We start from the raw sequence: 21,793 nt of genomic DNA on the forward strand, positions 1-21,793 counted from the left end.
TTTGAGACCTTATCAACTGTTCTGGGGTTGCTCCAGTTGGTCAGGTATAGGTTCAGCTCACTCGTCCGTCATCAATACAAGATCTTTGTGGAACAATAATGCAAAACCGGATCCTTTGACTTTGCAGAAGCTTGTTGAAATAATTAGAACTAAAGGCGTTCCAGCATGTGACCTTTTTTATAACAACCTTTTCCCCGGTCACGAAGCTGAAGAAAAACTGTACGATGAAGAAGGAAACACTTTCAGTATTTTCATGAGTTCAATTATTCACAAACTCCACCACCCGCCTCTGGTTCTATGACAAATGACATAAAGGCACGCTTGTTTATCCACAGGTGGTGCATTTCGCCTCATCCGTCATTATAGCACTTGGCGGCGCCTCCTCCATCTGCGGCCCGTCGTAATGAGTCAAAAGTGGGTTTACATTGGTCTAATTGATCCACTCTGAAAGGTGTTAACGTAATGTTGTAAGTCCATTTGTGCTGATAAAGAAAAGTGATTCTGAGAGCGCTTTAGTGTTTTGCAAATCGGAGCCATCCACTTTTTAAGTAACACATTTTGTCAATGAATGTAGAAGGGAAATGCAAATTCAGTTCTTCTCATTAGTGCCGTCTGGCATGTTTTTTTGTCAGTGTTTGCAAAAATTATTAAAAGAGCTTTTTGCGTCTCTTTTCCATACCATTACATTTTATAATCTAGACTCAGGGTTTCCATGGGGTCTTTAAATAGCATAATTTAGCCAAAATCAAGGCCTTAAATGTCATTTAAAAGCATTAAAATGGATTCAAACTGGCATCAAATCTAAATTTATTGGAAAACGATGACAATTTTAACTATATACCTTAACTATGACATACCAAATTTATGGTAAAACATATTCAGCTGCAGTTTTGGCTGCAATTAACCACTTTTTTTTGCTTAAAACTGTGCCATTTTGTCCAATTCTCTTTGCCCAGTTGTCCAAATGTTTGCACATAATAAGATATGAAATAGGCACTGATTATTTTTCTGTGTTGTTTTTTGTGTGGTTTTAAAATATAGTATTTGGGCATTAAATTTGACTTGCTGTTGTCTATAAACCCAGTAGACAAATATATTGTGCTGTGGATTTGCTTCGGAAAAAATCTTTCCAAACATCCCTCAACATTTTATATAGTGCTCCTTTAGTAAAAAGTGCACGTTCAGAGCTTTTTGCATTTTCCCCAGAACACATGGACCGTATACATTTGACCATTTAACTACAAATATTCATTTTGTCTCCAAATGTCTTAGCGTTTATACATTCACGCTATTTTCACACTGTTCCACTTGCAATCCTCACACTTTTAATGGCATGTAATGGGGCCAAATGCTATATAACTTAAATGCTTTCCAAAGTTCCAATGCTTTTGTCCAATCTCTGCATTAAATATGAAACACAGACACTGGAGACAATCTGCGCTGCTAATCCATAGAGCCTTATAATAAATAATTCATAGCATTGCAGCGATATTTCCGTTAATTTGACCGCCCCATACGCAAATCGCAGCTGCCTATTACATACACTTGTTGTGTCTGGCCATTGGGAATCCGTTTATTTATATCAGCTCTTGGACACCGAGCACCTGTGAGCCCCCGGTTGTTTCTCCTGTCCGGGGGGAAATATCGATAGATCCGAATGTCATCTGTGCAGAAAATTATTGGAGATGTGACAGGACATGCACATTGGTTAATATCGGGCGGGCAAACCATATCCAGCCATTGACGCGCGGTGTTAAAAATGTCACAAAGCGCTTTGGCGGGCTTTCATTATTCAATTACAGATCGGGCTTGTTTGTGCCAGCGTGACCGATGAGATTATCAATAGTGTTGTGTGAAGCGTGAACTCCAGGCCGCACGCTGCTTCCAAACATTGAAGTGCGACTCAGTGTTCAACAAGCTGTGGTCAAGCTACTTTTTTTCTACGAGCATTTGAGGGTAAGATGACTTGAGCTATTCGTATCACCCCCATGTCTAGGTGAATCTGGCTCAATGACAAATCAATATGCTCATGATAATTCAGTTGAGTGTAGTGATACCTAAACCTGCTTTGGTGCCATGGGGACAAGACTTTGATTTGTTTTTGTAAAAAAAAAAAAAAAAAAGGCATTTTCTTTTTGACCTCTGTAATCTTGACAAGTAATAATTCCATCCATGTGTGAGCAAAAGGTCAACGTGTGATCTTGGTTGGTTTGAAGCCTGGTATTTCAGATGGTGAAAAGTTTGACATTTGGACAAACAGGCGGCGGTTGTACATTTTCTCCCATTCGTCAACAATGATTAAGTGCCTTTGGTTCAATCATTAACTCTTTTCTGACTTGTTCTGCCAGGAATGCAGACCAGGGCAGAGTGCAAAGCTTGTCCCCAAAGTAAAAGTTGTTTGAAAAGGCAGAAATAAAACTTTCAGACATTGTGTGTTTAAGACAGACTGCATTTTTGTACAGGTTATAAATCTATAGTTTGTTGCAGCCAGCTTTTTCCCTTTGTCTGCTAAAATAACTAGCTGAAGCTGACTTATGTGCTCTACTTGTCAACTTGCTGTATTCCATTTTTACATTAAAAAGTGAATGTGTATAGGCTACTTCTGCAAATCAGAAGAAAGGTCGCCATTTTCACCATGGAATTTCTCAGCTAAAGTAGGTTAACTTGCGAAAACGTCTGATAGACACTTTAACCTCACAGGAAAAAATGTGCAGAGTCTTATCTAAAAGATTGTGCAAGTGAAAACAATGATATAACACAATATTGAATGGTTCAAATCCTGCGTTGACCGAGTTGGAGGTGGAGGAAATGAAGAGAAGCGTTTTGAGCAGAAGTGAAATGTCAGGCTCAGGGCGAGTTATGAGACAGAGTCAAACAGTGCTCCCCTGCCTTCAGTGGGCTGTTGGGTTGGGCCCCGGGACGGTCCCACTGTGTGAATATGATGGAAGTAGGTCAGGGTGATGGCACTGACATTAACCGCCTCATCGAGTGGACATGAGGGTCCCCATGGCGCGCTGCTGGATCATTTATCTGTAGTGCGTACAAAAAGAAAAAAAATCTGAGGTTTCCAATGGGTCACATGCAATGGGCAGTCATTTATGAATAAAACAATCTCAGGTGGCACAGTAACACAGCGGTTAGCGCTCGTGCTTCACAGCTAGAAGGACCCAGGTTCGATTCCCACCTGAGGCCTTTCTGTGTGCATGTTCTCCATGTGTCTGCATAGGTTTCCTCCGGGTACTCCGGTTTCCCCTATCATTAAGAACATGTATAGTAGGTGAATCCTCCAGCCAGGTGATTCTGACCATCAGCCTGGCTCCACATCTCCACTGTTATGTCGTCGCAAACTTGATGAAGAGGTTTGAGAGGTTTTGGAGTGCAGTCATGGGTCAGCAGAGTGAACAGTAGGGGGCTCAGCACACAGCCTTGGGGAACCCCCCTGTTCAATGTGATGGTTCCGGAGGACTTGCTGCGGACACGTACAGCCTGTGGTCTCCCCGTCTGAAAGTCCAGCAGCCAGTTGCACACACAGATGTGTTGATCCCCAGGTGGAAAACTTATTACCTGAAAAGGAGCAAGAGCTCAGTTTTCAATGATTGAGTTAATAAACAGCTTTAACTATAAAAAAAAAGGTCCTTAGTTGTTCATTGACAGGGAGATTTGAGCAATCATGGTGACGTGTGAAACATGAGAAGGAGATGGCTCTGTTGTTTCTCAAAGGCGATATGCAGAACCTAGGTGCAGATGAATCGTATTTAAATCAACATTGGGATTTCGGCCAAAGAAAATCGTGATATGTTTTGCTATGTCGTCCACTCCTAATGGCAGCGATGGATGAACATGAATCCAAGTTGATTGAATACACTCCCACAACATAATTATCAAAGCAAATAGTATGCTGCAGCCCCAAGAAAAACGCCCCTAAATGATCGTTCAGTCACAACATTTCTGACACAAAGAGAATAGTAACGTCCCAAGTCATTTCACATTATCATCTCAAACAAGTTAATTTTATGGCTCTTGTGCTATTACCCGTGACTGAATGAGATAAATGCATTGCTCCCCCAGATTGGAGACAGGTGAAATCCTTTCTGAGAATGAAATGTTTTAACAAAGAATTACCGTGACGCTATGAGCAAATTGATTGGAGCGGGGTTTGCCTTCAGGCTTCAGAGCGCCGCGCTGTAAGGGAAGCGCTTGACTCACGATTGACCCTTCAAATATCAAATTGACTTACTAACACTTTTCTGACTGACAGGCTACGAATTAGTCTGCTTGTTTTTGGTGCATGGCTATTAGCTCATGGTATTTTCTTCTTCTTTCTTTCATAACTTGACACCCATAGATATACTGTGACTAATGCTTCACTTCTAGTATAGATTCCTCTCCTTATAGGGAAATTCAAGTTGCCCAGTCCAGAGGTCAAAACGAAATGCATTTTCTTCCTCTCTGCAATGTCCAAACTGGAGCCGAGGTTGTCATGGCGCCTCGTAGCCTGTGTATTATTCATTTATGTGCCACTAAGGGAAGAGCTGCCAGTGCATCGCCGTCAGTGAGGATTTAATTAAGAAAAGCTGTCACATCCTTCCACCGCCTATGCCTCTCCCGATCAAAGCCACCGCTATCTGGACATAATTACACTAAACACGTCACAATAAAGCCGTACCGGTGATTAATTTGAGTTTCCAAGAGGATCAATTCATTAATTAATTTGACAAACCTGTGCAACGCTTGGTTTAAAAATATATATATATTATTAACCGTCATGCTCTTTTGGCGATGTCCTTGTTTCGTGACACCTAGAGGAATGTGCCGTCTTATTAACCACATTGATTTTTTCCTTTTATCTTATTGTGAGTCCTAGATTACGCTGTTCTCGCGTTTGTTTGTTCTTTATTTAATATTTACAGCCTGGAAAAAATGGAGAGTGGCCCTTATTTCAGAGCATACAGAAATCGCCTGGACTCGTCCTCTCCTGTTGTAAAACAGATTAAAGAAATCCGTCTATATGAAGTCCGCAATTGACTCTGTGCATAACTTCAAATCACAACAACAATGACTTCCTGTTTCGTTCCGGCACGCCAAAATAAAAGCACCATCTTATTCATTAGTTCAGCAGTTCATTAGTTCAACTTTCTTTCCGCCTAACTATTACCAGACCAAACACTTAAAATGTGTGTATTTAATTACATTCTTGTACTGTTGCAAGTACCTGCTGAACTAATCAATGAGACGAGCTGTGTGCTTTTATTTTGGCGTGCTGGATCGAAACAGGAAGTCACTTCTTGAGCGGCGTATTAGGATTTGAAGTTATGCATAGAGTCAATTGGCAATATACGATTTGTAGTAGAGGCAAATTGAGCACTCGAAACTCATACTTAGTGAAGCAAAAGTGACAAAACTCAACTCCAGGGAAGGAGGAGAACAACAAAACAAGTTGATTTAGCCTCATATCACTTCCTTTAAGTACAGAATAGCAGGAAACCACAAACCGTAGCGCCATAATCTCAAAGGTCTTCGATCAAGCGCATGTTAGTAGGTCCACAAGGCAAGAGGAGCAAGAGGACAGAGCGGTAATCTCCGAATGAATGCCCACAGCTGAGGCGCTGCTGACGGATAATGGAGGATGTGATATTGCGCGGCGGCGGCGGCGCCCGTCTCGCAAGGTGACACTCGGTCAGGAGCATAACCAATTCACAAGACCACCTTTGGGTTTGCACGAGGGGGCGAAGTTCACGGTTATGGACTAAACGGGGCATCAATAACCGGCGCGGTGCAGGTGTGGCAGTGGCCGTACATCACCGTGACGACAGTGGAAGTATGATGTCATATGGGCGAGGGGGGAGAAAGAGAGGGGGGGGGAGGAGATTTAGCTTAAATATAAGATACATTTATTCATCTATTTGTTCAAACACTAACTTTATCACATCGAACCATCTGCAATCGACTACAAAGCAAAACCTAAAAGTATCACTTCCCTCTGCACCCGCCGGGCAGGAGGAGAGAGAGGGGAGCAGGGGAAGGGGAAAGCGAGTGGGAGGTGGAGGTGGAGAGAGAGAGGGAAGGATGAAGGAGGAAGAGGAGCAGTTGAATAGGAAAGTAGAGACATGATAGAGCGGGGTAAGGGCGCACGGTATGAAGAAGTTATGGAGGAATTGGATGACTGCTATTGATTATCTGCCCGTAGGCAAAGGAAATGGGGCCAAATGTGCTCCTCAGCCAGACAAAAAAGTGTATTATTTCAAAGGTCACCGTGTCCATTACAAGGCTTTTATTCTTCTGAGTGCACTTGTATAAACAGCAGGTAAACACTGGAGGTGGGGAGGGGAGCCTAAATGTCTTCAAAATGTGTTGTGAGTAATGTTAAAATGAGTCAAGTAGTACACCAAGTTCTTGTCACTTGCATAAGTACAGCCAGTGACAGGCTGCGGCCTCTGACTTGTTCCACAAAGTACAGCTCAGGAAGTCTTTACTCCCACAGGCTATTCGGCTGTATAATTCATCTTTGTGAGAAGTATAGAATGCACTAAGGCTCCATTTATATGTTTGAGGATTCTATCTATCTATCTATCTATCTATCTATCTATCTATCTATCTATCTATCTATCTATCTATCTATCTATCTATCTATCTATCTATCTATCTATCTATCTATCTATCTATCTATCTATCTATCTATCTATCTATCTATCTATCTATCTATCTATCTATCTATCTATCTATCTATCTATCTATCTATCTATCTATCTATCTATCTATCGCTCCTGGTTATTAATTGGCTCTTCAATGGCTTTCACTAGACCCATCCCCAGACTTTTCGCCAGTCCTTCATAAGTTATTTTTTTTTTTTTTAATTTTCAGGGGTACAGTAAGTAAGGAAGCTAGTTAGCGGCTGTCAGATTGAAAATAACAACGCGAATTTATATATTTTGATATATAAGTCGCACCTGAGTATAAGTCGCACCCCCACCCAAACTATGAAAAAAGTGTGTATAGTCCGCAAAATTTGGTTTGAAGCTGTGTGTTTTGGATTCAAATGAACCCATTTAAACTAATTCGTAATTCACACAAAACAAGTTGAATAGTAAAATTTTGATTGTCTAGTAAGTAAAGTTTACAGTGCTAATTGTTGCTTTTTTTAAGCTAGTTTTTCAGCTCTTCACATTTATAATATTCATGGTTTATCGATCATCTAATTTGACACAGTCTCTGTACTTCAATCACACATTGTGGCTCTGTGAAAACATCTCTCTCTCTGACTTGATCCTCCTCTGAAAGCGTCAGAGTGTTTTTGTTATGGCTTTGGTCCTGCGATGGTCGGTTGGACGTGCGCAGGTGTGGCTCCAGTGCGTGCGTGCGTGCTTCTATAGGGAGAGTGTTTATTCCACGTTTTCTCCTATCTCCATGGCCACAGCCGTAACACCTGGTCGGCGAGATAACGTGCCAGAGACAACAGGCTCGACAAGATGTACTGATGTGTTTCAATGCACATTTCAATGCGCATTTGCATTCATTTCCTCGCCGGCTAATCCCCACTGTAGTAAACACACTTATCGAGCTTGATTGAAAGAAGACAAATACTGTTGTGTAATCACCTAACACGACACCGTCTTTTAGTTGGCCTAAAACAAAAGGGTCTAAAGTTCACCAGAGCTGAACCAGGAATAAATATAGACTTAACCAGGACTTATTCAGGGCTTAAAAAGGACTGAACCAGAACTAAACTAGAGCTAAAGCAGTTCTAAGTCAAACATATTTAATGTACTGTTTTTATATGATGTACAAGCTTGAATGGCCTCCACACGTTGTACAAGCTCTTAACCAGTGCTACTCAAACTTTTCACACCGAGCCTGTGGTTATCATTTGAAGGCTAAAGATGCAGTGCCGTTACATAACAAGTCTGTATGTAGAATGGTCAAGGCATACGCAACACGGTTATGTAAAAGAATATATGTGGTAAATGATTCAGATTTCCATAGCTGTACCATCTCATCTAGAAATAGATTGGACTAAATTGTGCCTAAACCATGGCTGAACTTCAATGCGTTACTAAAGCATCACTTGAAATATCTCTGAATAAAGTCTTAAACTGCAGATGACCCTGAGCATCACCCGAAGAAGCCCAAGTTCCACAGTTTCAGAACCATAAGCTAAACGCCAAACCAGGCCTTAACAATTGTATAAGTCGCTATATATTCTCACCGTCTTATCCTCGCCTTTAAAACAGCCTCGTCTTTGCCTCTCACTCCCACTCATTGTCTTGTATGGAGATTTCTCCCATTTTCATCTCATTACAGCACGATTACATCAATGGCACAGAGCCTATCTTTGATGTCGGTGCGTGTCGTGTTGTGAGGAGACCCTAGCACTGGGGCTGTATACCTCCACCGAGCGGAGCAGAGGGTCGCGCTAACATGCCCCCTGTGGCAGAACATGCGCCAAAACATGTCGCCCTTCTTCACTTTGCAAGTCAAAGTGTCAAAGCGGCTGCAAGAATACACCAGCGACCTGCCTAACTTTTTCACTTTGCTAAAATCGTTATATTCTTTCCCAGCAAAGCTCTGGGTGAAATGTTGAAGCTACTAGTAAGTACTTGCTGTTCTTATTTTTACTAAGTGGAAGTTGAAGTAGTAGAAATAGAAATGATACTTTTAGTTGTACCCTAGCCTGGCTGGGCAATAGACAAGAGTGAACTTATAAAGGAGTTCTTTGAAAGGCAGGTAACCTCGAAGAAAACCCGCCTCACAGTGAATAAGAATATAGGATTTAATGATAGTTTTGGCTATTATTAGGATCACAAGCTTCAAGACCGTCTCGTTTCTAATGCCATTTTCTGCTCTGAAACATCTACTACTCTGCACCAAGGCGCCAAGGTCTCGCTCACATGCCCTCGGTGGCAGAACATGTGAGAGAACACCAAGCTCCTGGATGTTTTGGAAGTCAAAGTGGCAGAGCAGTTACATGATTTCCCCGTCGTCAGCCTGTCTACCTTTGAGAGGGTTATTACTGAGTGTCACAGGCTTTGAGGTAGAAAAACACATTAATGGCGCGGCACATACTGAACATACCATCCATACGGTCTGTGCGCACATGTCTGCACTGAGAGTTCTTGCACGCTCTACTATGCTTCCTTACACCGTCATAGCCATTATTGTAGTCTCAATCAAGGTCTAAGCTACAGACTGAACAGACTGAAATTGAGCTTTAAATTTTCAAAAAGGCTAAATCCGGTCTTAAAGATTGTCTAAATGCAACTAAATCCCCACATGCAGTCCTTGTTACCATCGGAAGAAGCTCACGTACCACCTGTTGTACGTGCAGCACATTTTGAGAACCAATGTCAGCCTTTCCAACTCTTCAGGGATCTCCAAATAGATATTAGCTTTGGCTGCACACCTCTCTCACACTTCCTGTTCTGTTGGCAGATTTGAATGTGAATGTTAGCGATGTTCTTGGCCACACAACGCCCCGGGCCCTGCGCTTTGTCTCCGCAGACAGCTTGTCTACTGCAGCGTGCCAGACGGTTATAGACGCACACAACAGATTTTACTCTTTATTTAGTTTTACACAAAGCACAAGGGGGAGTAATTAACAACACTCTGGTCATGTAATATCTGCACGTTCATATGCAGAGAATTAGGCTCCGGTCTCCCTGGTGATTCAGATGAGCTATTAAAAAAAAATGTTTCCTTCAATGTTTTGTGTATTTAAAGGGCCTGTTACAGTGATTAAACACGACATGTCATAATATGTTTATGGTACACACACAGCTGTGCTTTGCTGCTTCGCCAAATGCTATGGTGTAAGTGTTTTGCATTAGTACATATTTAGGTAATTGTCTGCATTTCACTGAATGCTCTCATGACATTTGGTATAAAACTGTAAGTGCAAGATTCATTTTCATTTCTTAAAAATATTGTCTTTTATTTTTTTATTTTTGCCAGGGATCTCAGCAAATAAATATAAAAAACTGAAGCAAATGAATTAAGTAGTTACTAAATCAAATTAGGTCACACTTAATTTTACACTACCTTGATACATAGTAGCAAACAAAATAGTACATTGTAATCTGCTTTGCATCTATGTAGTACACAGATGCACATGCATAATGAAATAAGACCCTTAAGGTTAGGGCTTAAGGTTTAAGTTAGTGTCCTGTGTTGTTACATAATGTACCACCAAACTACAAATACAAATGATTCTATTGTGTGTGTAACACATAGGTACAAGTTATTACACATTGTTACACTTCACATTATATTGTACTAAATTTGGCAGAATGTATTAAGGGTAGTGTAAAATAAAGTGTTTCCAAAACCAGTAATTATCGCACTCCGAGATCCCATACCACAATTGACTTTGTGCATAATTTCAAATCAAAACAACGCCACCCAAGAAGTGACTTCCTGTTTTGATCCAGCACACCAAAATAAAAGCACCATGTTATTCATTAGCTCAGCAGTTTTTCAGTTTCTTTCTGCCTAATTATTAACAGACAAAACACTTAAAAGGTGTGTATTTAATTATATTCTTGTAATGTTGCAAGTACCTGCTGAAATAATCAATGAGACTAGCTGTGTGCTTTTATTTTGGCATGCCTATTCCAAGCAACATTGTGTTCAAAACCCTCGATCCCAATAGCTCTAGGTTGCGCTCGCATTACAGAGTTCAATGGTGCTCCAATCTCCAATAGACACAGGTCACAGTTTGAATCGAAGGAAGACAGTTTTGAAAATAAAACCAGAAACAAAACAAAAAAGACTGCACTTGAGCCAATCACACATTGAATTTCTAGTCCATCGAGTTGTTGATAGAAATTCCTTATGTTACTTACTCCCACAAATAACAGGTTAACTGCAATGCTTCCGACTCTTCACACATCTCTCTTCCCCCCTTTTACCTCTAAAGACAGAGCACTGATGTATGAATAAAAGGCAGGATTTTAGAGCAGTAATATTTCATGAGGCGAGTGGCCCCGCTGCTGCCACTGTGGTCCTCCGGTTCACGCCATCAAAGAGACATCACCTTTAATTGTTATCATCCATCACTCTGCAACGGGAGATCATAGAGCGTTTTATTTCTCACCGACGAATGAGATCACAGATATGTGCGCGCACGAAAGAGGGGGGAAAACGGCAGTAATATCGCCTTAATTTTTAATCACATATCTCCGAGCATTGACGCCGACTGTTCCTACATGATACACTGTTGTTTTCCCATAAATATTCGAGTGAGGGCAATTGATGTAAAAAAAAGCACTGTTTGATATTCTCTTGCACTTGTCACATTGATCGAGATTCATTACAGCTACAGAGTTCTGCCACAGGAGGCTCTCAGAATGATAACCGCCCTCCTGCATGTCATACCAGTGCTCGCTCATGTGGGCGGCTCTAAAAACACGACGTTAAGATGCTATGCCATGTTACCAAGTGTAGTCGTGCTGCTAATACTGCGAGGCAAAAACAACATTTGGCAGTAGCGACGCACATTTTGAACATCACCCTGTCACTCCTCTCATTTGATCTCATGGCTTTTATTCCATTTGAGTTTTATTTTGACGCCCATCTTACTTTTATTTGAATACAGCATGCTGAAATTGTGCAAGTGTCTTTCCAAATGATACGAGGCACTGGTTGGAGTATGTCAATTTCAGGCCAAATGCAGTCCTCGCTTTGCTTTTCCTCATATTCAGAAACAAAGAAACCATGCAATAACAATTAGGAACGGCTTAGGGATTTTTTTTATGTTATGTGAACATTGTTTCCATGGTGACAATGGTCAAAATGCTGGACATTTAAGAAGTTCCTTGGGTTCATAATGCCAACCATTTGAGTAAATGCTCTGACCTTCAAGCCTCTGTTGTTACATAAGCTCAGAGATTTGCTTATGATGATTTTTTTTTTCCATATTGCCTTGCAGGCTTAAAATATATATTTGTTTGGTATGTTTTTAGTAATGTAGAGAGGCCACAATGTCCGATTAGTTATGCATGCGTCTCTCATATCCATTAGTGACACAGGACATTGGACACCTGAGTGCTGCTGCAGTGACAGAAACACATAATGGACTGACTCAAACTTGGTTATTTATTACTTTGCGGTGAGGACATGCTCTTTTATCTTGGATGTTCTTGGATACATTAACACAGCTTGTGTTTGTGTTTTTTCTTGCGTAACCATCTTGCAAAACAGCAAATCAGGACTGCATGGCGATGGCACTGTGGCCTCCGTCATGGGTCTTAGGGGCCTGCAGTGTTACCCCTCGTCCAGGAAACATGCAGGGTGTGAGTTGCACTTGACGTTGCCTGGCATGGCGGGGGGCTCTTGCCTGCTTGGTCCCAAGCGGATCCCAGCGGGGCGGCGGGACTGGGACGGCTCCTTGCAGCGGGGATCTGATTAGAGCCATCGCCCCTGCTCCACGCCGCAACACTGGTAATTGGAGCTGGCAGGAGGCTGGCACTTACCCCTCCCTCCAGCCCCCCTCCTCTCACCTTGCTTTGGTGTTTCTCTCTCATCTACTTGTAAAGCAACCACAGCTGCATGACATAAACATGACTAATGTATGTCTGCAGGTGAAAGTGCTCCAAATTTGTAATTAAGTAAACACTCAGGTACAGCACATTTAGATGTAACAGCAGAGGACTCAAATTGAGAAGTAACAAATTGTGCTGCCAGATTGACAAATATTGATATGAATTTACCTATGATTCAACTACTGCTGTTGCTCCTACAGTTATCAAATGTTCCTTATTACAACTATTTCTTTGTAAACATGCCAGTGCGAGGCTGTTTCCCCAATAGCTACAAGTTTAAAGCAGTACTAAGTAACTTGGTTACCTTTATAAATCCTTTTCGTAGTCCCTCTGGGGGGTGATAATGGGATGATTGGGGGGTCTTTCATCTCCCCCGGTGTCTCTGGCCAGAAAACCTGAATTGCAACTTCGCTGCCACCAGGTCGGAGCCACCAATACACATTAATAGAATCACGAAGAAGAAGCTAACAGGCTAACGGGCAAAGCTAACTGCGTGCTAGCACCACTTAAACACTATTTACAGCCAGGTTTGCGTGAAAAAAAATGACTTCCATTGTGTAATTGGATGTACAATATCCCTCTCTCCCTTTGTCTTTTCTGTCAGCGTAGTATTTACTCTCACGGACAATTAATGAGTAAAAAAACGCAACCTGCTACGACACCTGCAGGGGCATGAGTTACTTAGTACTGCTTTAAAACTGCTGAGATCACACATTACATTCACTACAGCTACTATTATCTATATCAAATACTATAAGCACTTACAGCTACCTCCTGTTATCTTGACACCACTGTATTACATTCAGGAAATACTACTGCACAGACTGTAGTACTTCTAACCATTTTAATAATCTAAAAAGCTTTCCCCCACCATTAACTCCATTATATCACATCGTCTTAATCATCGCAGCTGCACTTCTCACTGGTTTTGCTGCCAGTGCCTCTCCACGCCTGTTGTGTACCTGCGCCTTCCCCACTGTTCTCCTAATTGAGTGGTTTAGTTAGTCCTTCCCCTCGCAAAAACCCTCCCGCCCGCCCCGTCCCGCTCCGTCCCGCTCCGTCCCGCTCCGAATCCCCACGAAATGCCTTCATCTCTCTCTAAGCTGCTCATATTGCAGCGTGACTGTGGGTGCGTGATGAAGGGCTATTGAGAGAACAATGGGCCCCGTTTTATTTTCGCAGCACGGAGGAACCACCTCACCCCGAGCGTCCTGACGGCTTCCTGGCACCTCTGTTTTGGTCATTTGCAACTTCGGCTCGTTCCAATACAAAGCAAAACACAAAGCCGTATGCATGGGGAGAGATCTAGCGCCGCGTTATCTCGGGAGCCCGCTGCAAAAGTAGTGTCACGGCTGGCTTCTCCCTGTTGTTCGCTTTGTTTTTCTAATTTAAAGATAACCTATAATGCAATACAGGTCTATGGCAGGTCAATAATACGAGATAAAGTCGCTATGAAGAGCATTAAAACAGGACAAATCCAGGTCTAAGCAAATGCAGGACTAAATCGAGACTGAGAATCAAATCGGGTCTACGGAGTACGGGGGTCTGAAACCTTCAACTTCACAAGAGCCACCTCCGGTTTCAAACCAAATTAAATCCTTTACCGGTGTATTCAATTCACTGACTTAATGAACAACAGGTTTCATGTAAAATCTTTGAAATTGTATTGCTTTCATGAGAGGGAAACCAGATCTAAATGTGAAGCTACAGCATTGTGGTTCATTATTATTGCTAGTTTCTTTTCATCGATGCTTAAAAGAGCCACCAGGGGATCTTCATTTTGAGGAATTTTGTTGAACAAATTCCGACAACAGTATTCAGGACCAAACCAGGACTAAAAATGATATAAAACCAGGATTAAGTAAGGACAAAAGGTCTACACAAGAATACCAGTCGAAACAAGCCTTAACTTTGGACGAACCAGACATATTGATCTATAAACCCTGTCTGAGAGAGGTTAAGCTTGGGAAAAAACGTGTATATTGGCTCATTGCGTTGCCATTCTGATTCTAAAGATACTGCCCCCATAGTTTGAACAAAAGTCGTGCATTTTTCCATCACAAAATTTGTCAACCACCTGCATCCCCTTCACTCTTCCATTGAATTGTTGATTTTCATCCAGAAATCTCGAGCCCCTTTTCTTTTCCTGCCAAATTAAAGCAGACTGAACAAAGCCCCGTCTTTGTCTTACTGGGATGACAACTTGGCAGACGGTGCCGGCCACAAGAGACAAGACAGACATCACCTAATACTCACCCAAATATCTCCCGAGATCTACAACAGGCAGGTTTTATCCAACGCCAAGGACATGGAAGAAGTGCTTTCGAGATGCAGAGTTTTACCAAAGCTCTCAGGATGGGGCACACAGGTGAAACACTGGGGAAAACTGTCTTCCTTAATGTAGTTTAGTCCTGGTTTAATCTAGTTAAAATTGTCCTTAGCTGGTTTTGATGATGTAACCTTTCAATACCTGACATTTTAACCATGAAAATCAATGCTTCGGTGGCTTTTTTTCCTTCAAATAAAAGATCCCCAAAGTGGTTTTCTTTCATTGAGGTTGAGAAGCAAGCTTGTAAAAGTCTGGAGCTTTTAAGGTGTGGAGCTGAAGGGATGTCAAAAAGGCAGAAGTTGATAGTTTCGTAACGGTGTGCCCTTTGGACCCGGTGCCACAGAGAAAGACGATCCCGCTAAAAAGGTGTATCTTTCAGGCAGTTAAAATGATGCTGTTCACTTTCATGTCTTTTGAGTTTCCATCGGCAGCAACGAGCCAAGTCGGCGTTTGGAATTTTGAGAAAAAATAACCCATCAGAGAAGCCGCTGGTCCAATTTACATCAGCTTTGAACGCTTCTTGACGCTTTTCATTGACTTATCAATAAACAGTACACACTCTGGCTAGACCCTTCACTTTCTCTGAGTTTAGCGTCCATAGATTGTGCAGGTATTGAGTTGTCGAGAAAGGGATTCCAGACCCATTCCCCTACTTATTAAAAATGTACAGCTTCAGAGAATTAAACACCTGGATGTCTGAGGATTTGCACCATTTCTTGAAGGAGCACAGACTAAGAAAACTCTTGTATTTTGGCTGACATTTTTGGCATCAAAGATGATCAGTTCAGACGTTGCCTAATCCCCCAATATAAGAATGTTTTTGCATCACCCTAGACATTTGTTTCTGTTCCCTTTTTTCTGTCAAACAAGTAAAGGATTTCTTTGTAAACTAGGCCTCTCTGAAAAATTCTCCAAACGCGTATTTATAAGTAATGCATCCTCCATGTGTATAAAGCCGTCCCACGCCGTGTACGGGTTAAGCTCATGTGAAGGTTTGCTGCAGCTGTTTGCCTTTTAAATTATTCCCTGTTTGAGTTCCCTGATATGACGGAGCCGCTGACTCGTGTAATAACTCCTTTGGGCTCTTTTACCGCGTTTCACCAATGGTTAGCATTTTTCACATCCCAGGAACACTTCGCCGATAACTTAATAAATATTCCATAGGCTGGAAATGTGAGTGCGGTGGGCCGAGAGCTGGGGAGATTTGTGTAGTTCGTTGGGTTTCGGAGCTGCTTTTTCTGCCTCAAAATATATTGGAAGTTTCGCGTCACAGGTGCAAAAGACAAGAAAGTAATCCAAGCAGCAGCAGCAGCAGCAGCAGTAATAGTAGTAAAACAAGTGTAGTAGAAGTAGAGGTGGGAGTACATTATGAAGTTGAAATGCAATAGGCTACTTTTTGTGTTATACTGCATCCTATTTCCTGCCCCATTTTTTGTGAAGCAGCAACACCTTACTACAGATTTGGATACCTTTTTTTTTAACTCGCTCAACTTGTTTTTCAGAATTTCAGTTGTTATTGATAATTATGTATTTCTCGCACGTCTTACCGTTTCTCCTCGCATGTTTGACAAGTGCTACTTTTTCATTTTGAGTAAACCTATAATTGTTTAGCGGTTGCTAGCGCCGCGTTGAGTCAAGGAGTCGAATGAAACGACACTTCTGCAGAGGTGTTTTTTTTGTGTTTTTTTGTGGGCTGTAGGGAGCTTGAGGAAGACTGACAGGCGGATTTCAATGTACATATTTTTCTTTGCGGGCGTCATTCACAGCCTGCCACCTGCTTCAAGTCTCTTCAGCTTTAGAAACGTTGAAGAACCCAACACAATGGTCCGCTACTCGAACATTCTCAAGGTTATGCTTTTGACGGATGCGCACAGCCTATTAACATGACAAGCTCATTTTGTGTTAACTCTGAAGTTTAGCGTTTTAGGTGACATTCATTCATTGGGCTTAATTGTACTCGACATCTCAGTTTTAATGGTTGTATTTGTGAAATCCCAAGGCTGCAATTCTTTAGGCGATATGTATTTTATAAAACCCGCTAACTCGATATCGGCCAGGGCCGTCGACCGACTAGCAGGGACTCCGGGCAAGAAAGGTTCTCATGGGCTCTCTCTCCTTCCCAATTTTCCATTATTTTTCACAGAAAATGGGCTCCTTGATCAATGCCCCTTTTCTTGGTTGCACTTTGAGAATGTTTGCAGATCCACATGGGAAATTACTTTGTCACAGCTTCAGTAGAACACAATTTAAATATTAGTATAAGGTATTAAAGTTTGTAACATGCTTTCACATACTTTCACAGACGTTTAAAGAACTAAGTTACTTGTTTAGCTTAATAAATCCTTTCCGTAGTCCCTCTGGGGGTAATACAAGTGTTAATGGGAGGATTGGGAGGTCTTTCATCTCCCTCTAGTGTCTCTGGCCAGAAAACCACAATTGCAACTTCGCTGCCTATGGATCGGAGCCACCAATACACACTAATAGAATCTAGTAGGCTAACGAGCTAAAGCTAACTGCCAGCTTAAACAGTATTTACAGCCAAGTTTGAGTAAAAAAAAAAAATATCTACATCTTGTAATTGGATGTACAACATTCCTCTTTCCCTTTGTCTTTTCTATCAGCGTAGTATTTACTCTTTATTTAAGTAACTCATGCCCCTAGAGACCATATGCACCACCGCAGGTGTCGTAGCATGTTGCATTTTTTTACTCATTAATTGTCCGTGAGAGTAAATGTACGCTGACAGAAAAGACAAAGAGAGAGAGGGATATTGTACATCCAATTACACAATGGAGATATTTTTTTTCACTCAAACTTGGCTATAAGTAATGTTTAAGTGGTGCTAGCCCTTAGGTATCTTTGCCCGTTAGCTTCTTCGTGATTCCTTAGTGTGTGTTGTGCCTCTGAACCGGCCAGAGACACCAGGGGGAGATGAAAGACCCCCCAATCATCCCATTAACACTTGTATTACCCACAGAGGGACTACGAAAATGTATAAAGGTAAACAAGTTACTTTGTTTGTCTTTAATATAATATGCTGCAATATTTCTTTTTTTTAAATCCTCATTAATGTGCGAAGATTGCAGTCAACGATAAGGAAAAGTTACCAAACTGTATAGCACACTCCGTGTTCATGACTGCTTAATGCGGAGAGCTGTAATTCCGCATGACTGCACAGACAAGCTCACACAACATAATTTAGTTTTATTTTAGGGTCCCTAAACGCAGCAGCGAGTCCCAAAACACATCCACCTGAAGCTGCACCAGCTGTAGCCCTCCTCTCCCGTCTGCGCGCACATGGAAAATAGGCCTGTGTTCTCTGGTGTCCTGGGACTTTCTCTCCGGTGATTTGTGGCCATTATAAACATGTTCTAAGTGAATTTTAGCAGGTGAGGTTGCCGTTTAGCTCCCATTGGGTGTGACATAATTCAATAGGCAAAAAAAAAAGGAAAGTGTGTATGTGCCGGCTCGACTTTTGCCGCAGTTCTATTTGCATTCAACTGTTCTAAGACTGTGGTTCTCAAACTGCGGTACTTGGGCTTCTTCAGCTGGTATGGATGATTGCAAGTTTAGACTTTACACCAAGTTCAATTTAGATCTTTTTAGACCCAGTTCAGTCCTGATTTCATCTTAATCTAGGCAGAAGGTCATATGTTTTATGGAATACTGTCCGTCACTTGTACTGTCTTTAATGCTTGTGGTGTGTGGTTTTGTTATTGACTTTGGCTTTGAGACTTTTTAGTCCTGGTTCAGATCTGCGTTACCCACTTTTTGTCCTGGTAAATTTTAGTAGGGTTTTGCACATTTTTGTCATTTTACAACCCCCCTTTTAAGTCTAGACTTTGCCCAATTCAGCCCGCTTCGAAAACCAAATATTTTCTGATGTTGCAGACTGTAGTTTTGGTCTCCTCCCTCCCTCCCTCTCTCTCACTCTCCTTGCCTGCCTCTTTGAAGGTTAGACCGAACAAACCACACAGGAAGACACAGACCGCTACTGTTACCATTACTCATTCAGTGACAAATTGGAGCGTATTATTTCATTGTCGGGCAGGTTGTCTGTTTTGTAAAGGGTATCCAGATGCTCCTCCTCTGGTTTTGTCTCAAATGAATGCAGTGTCTTTAGACAGGAAGAAAGGCCCGCTGCGAAGATAAGGGGGGGGGGGGCGTGCAGAGATCTGTCAGCCGCATCTGTATTTGAGATGATCCAGGCTACCGGCCAGAGCCAAGTGCAGGAAGAAGCACTCAGAAGTTCAGAGTTTGAACAATCAGCTAGCACCCCTTTTCATTTTCCTGTGATGTCTTCCATAGAGTTGCACATTAAAAGCTCTTGTACTTTTCCTAGGTGGGCGAGGTTAGCAAGACGTATGATTCATTTCCTTTTAGATTGAGTGCAAAAGTACGCAACAGTAGTAGAAATAGTATGAGTCATGGTTCAGGTGTAAGCAACATTGTGAGACCAAAGAATGACGTGAACTGACGCTGTGAACGTATCAGGTTATTTCACAAATTGTTTTCCCTCCCGGATCGCAGGGGCATGTTCCAAGATGACAACGCCAGGATTCACCGGGCTCACATTGTGAAAGAGTGGTTCAGGGAGCGTGAGGCATCACTTTCACACATGGATTTAGCCGCCACATGGTCCAGATCTTAACCCCATTAAGAATCTTTGGGACGTGCTGGAGAAGTGGTCGCGCTCTCCGATTATTAGTACACGATTGGGAACGGGCCTCCATGTTAGTGTGATCTTTTTTCTTTTGTTGAGACTCTCAAGCAGTTTATAATTAGATTAAATTAACAAGTACTTACAGGGTGATGTTAGGAAAAGTGGAACTATGAAATGTTGACAAAATGATTGCACTTCTGAAACTGAACGTCGACTTTTAGCTGTCATAACCTGATACGGAACGGGTCCATATTTAGAAATCAAAGAAACAATTAAATCTTCTTTGATGAGCTTTAGGGAGTGTGTTATTGTAAATGTCAACAATTGCTCACAATCTTTGACAAATGCAAATGCAAGTTGTCTGGGGACTTTTCTATCAAGTATTAATTTCTCACGGCGCATGTGAGATTAGCCCTGTTACATCTCACAAAGCGGATAAGGTATTTGTTTGTTGTCGAAAACATTGACTTGACACAGGCAATTAAATCTATATTGCAGCGGGATTTTTTTGATTGTCCTTTTTAACTCATTCCCAGTGGTCTCATTGAGAATAAACGCCCAATGAGACCATGGCATTGACCATATCTCGCAATTATAAACACGTACTCCACAAACCTGTTTTATATCGATCTGACTATCGCATTATTCAGACAGATTTATGAGGAAAATTGGAGAAATGCAAGAAAGAAAACAGAATTTAATGGAAATAGCCAATTTTGAACAGATAAGTTTGCTGGAGTTTGTCCTCCCCAGCCCTTGTCGTTTTATTAAAAAAGACCATTACTTAAATTTAGACCGCCAACAGACCTACTTTGGCTAAAACCTCCAATCCAGCGATACCCATTATGTTCAAACTCTCCTAATTCATGCATTATTTCATCCTCCCTTCTTTAATCTTACTTAAGTTTAACTCCCGAGTATAGTTATTTCATCTTAGCATTGTAGGCCCTGAGGACACATAGCCGTATGAGTAGAGAGATAAAAGAGATTACTGGACGGAGAGCAAAGCTGATAAAACGGATCTCTCTTGGGCCATTTGTATTTCCTTTTTTTAATAACGCTGTCCACTGGTTGAATGAGGATTTATTATGGGGCCTGTCTGCAACAAATTATTTATGGAAATGCAGCAGTGAGGGCTCCTGGTAGTGTTATCTAAGGGCACGTGCCACCTTGATGCCAATGCCTTTAGCAGGAGAGAGAGAGGAGATGAAAATTATAGCATATTTCTTAAAATCTTTTGGTTGTGCAAAACCAATTATACAGAGAGATGCTCATAAAGACTAAATTGAAATAATGAAGCCTAGGCGTAAATTCTACATGGGAGACCGATTTAGCATCACCTTCCGCTAGCCAATTAATGATCGTGTCCACACCTTCGTAGCATCCAATCATCGCCCTCGGTTCTGCTTTAAAGCCTCTGGCACACATGGCTGTTCGCTTCCCAGCTGTGCTGCGACCCACCTCCACCCCTTCACCGCCTCTTTAATCTACGGCTCTCCCTGCTGCATCCTCTCAGCCTTCCCATATCACCACCAGTGTCCAGGCTCCAGGGGAAGACATCTCCAACTCTAATCTGCCCTTCCCTTCTTAATTCAATTCATATATCTGATGTCTACTGCCGGGGTCTGATCGGCAAAAATATAGTTATGTCAATACATCGTTCTCATCCATTGAAATGTGTATTAGCTCTTTAAATGTTGTTGTTTAGGGGAAATATGTCATCTGCTATTGACCCATCCTTAAACCAGTGCCTCAGGGCAACTTAGAGTGGTTGGTCAGGATGACTTACCTGGAGGGAGTGACTTGTGCATGTTTGGGGCTGGTAATGTATAGAAATGTGTGAAACATATGGACATTACGTAATATTTGGGTATTTACTGGTGGTAGGGCAGAGTGATATGACAAGAAAATGCTCATATTGATCAATCACATCACATTTAAAGACAGCAGTAAACCTCACCTTAAACAAAAAGTCCTCCACTGCCATGCCTCAAAAATATGACTTCATATTCCTCGAATTCCAAACCAGGTGCTGTTTCTGCCACAGAACTGGTTGTAGACCTAACGATTAAAAAGGCCCATACCGACAATTGAGAACAAGATTGCGACTCGATTAAATTCCCATTATTTCCTGAGACAATGTCATAAAACAGAATATTAAATTGAATGACAAAGTGCTGGGCCTTGCTATATTGTCAGTTTGGGAATATGTTAGTTTGTTTGCATGGTACTGGAATATGGTGTTATGAAGATATGATTTTAAAAATA

At 41.7% G+C, this 21,793-nt stretch overlaps 1 protein-coding gene across 12 annotated transcripts in view; it reads left to right on the forward strand.

Moving 5' to 3' along the window:
- Positions 1 to 21,793, forward strand: part of LOC306972931 (receptor-type tyrosine-protein phosphatase F) — a 312,548-nt gene that overhangs the window by 168,462 nt on the left and 122,293 nt on the right. The gene's annotated exons all lie outside the window — the stretch shown is intronic.

The sequence above is a fragment of the Gobius niger genome (assembly GCF_951799975.1).
Source record: "Gobius niger genome assembly, chromosome: 13".
Classification (NCBI taxonomy): Eukaryota; Metazoa; Chordata; class Actinopteri; order Gobiiformes; family Gobiidae; genus Gobius; species Gobius niger.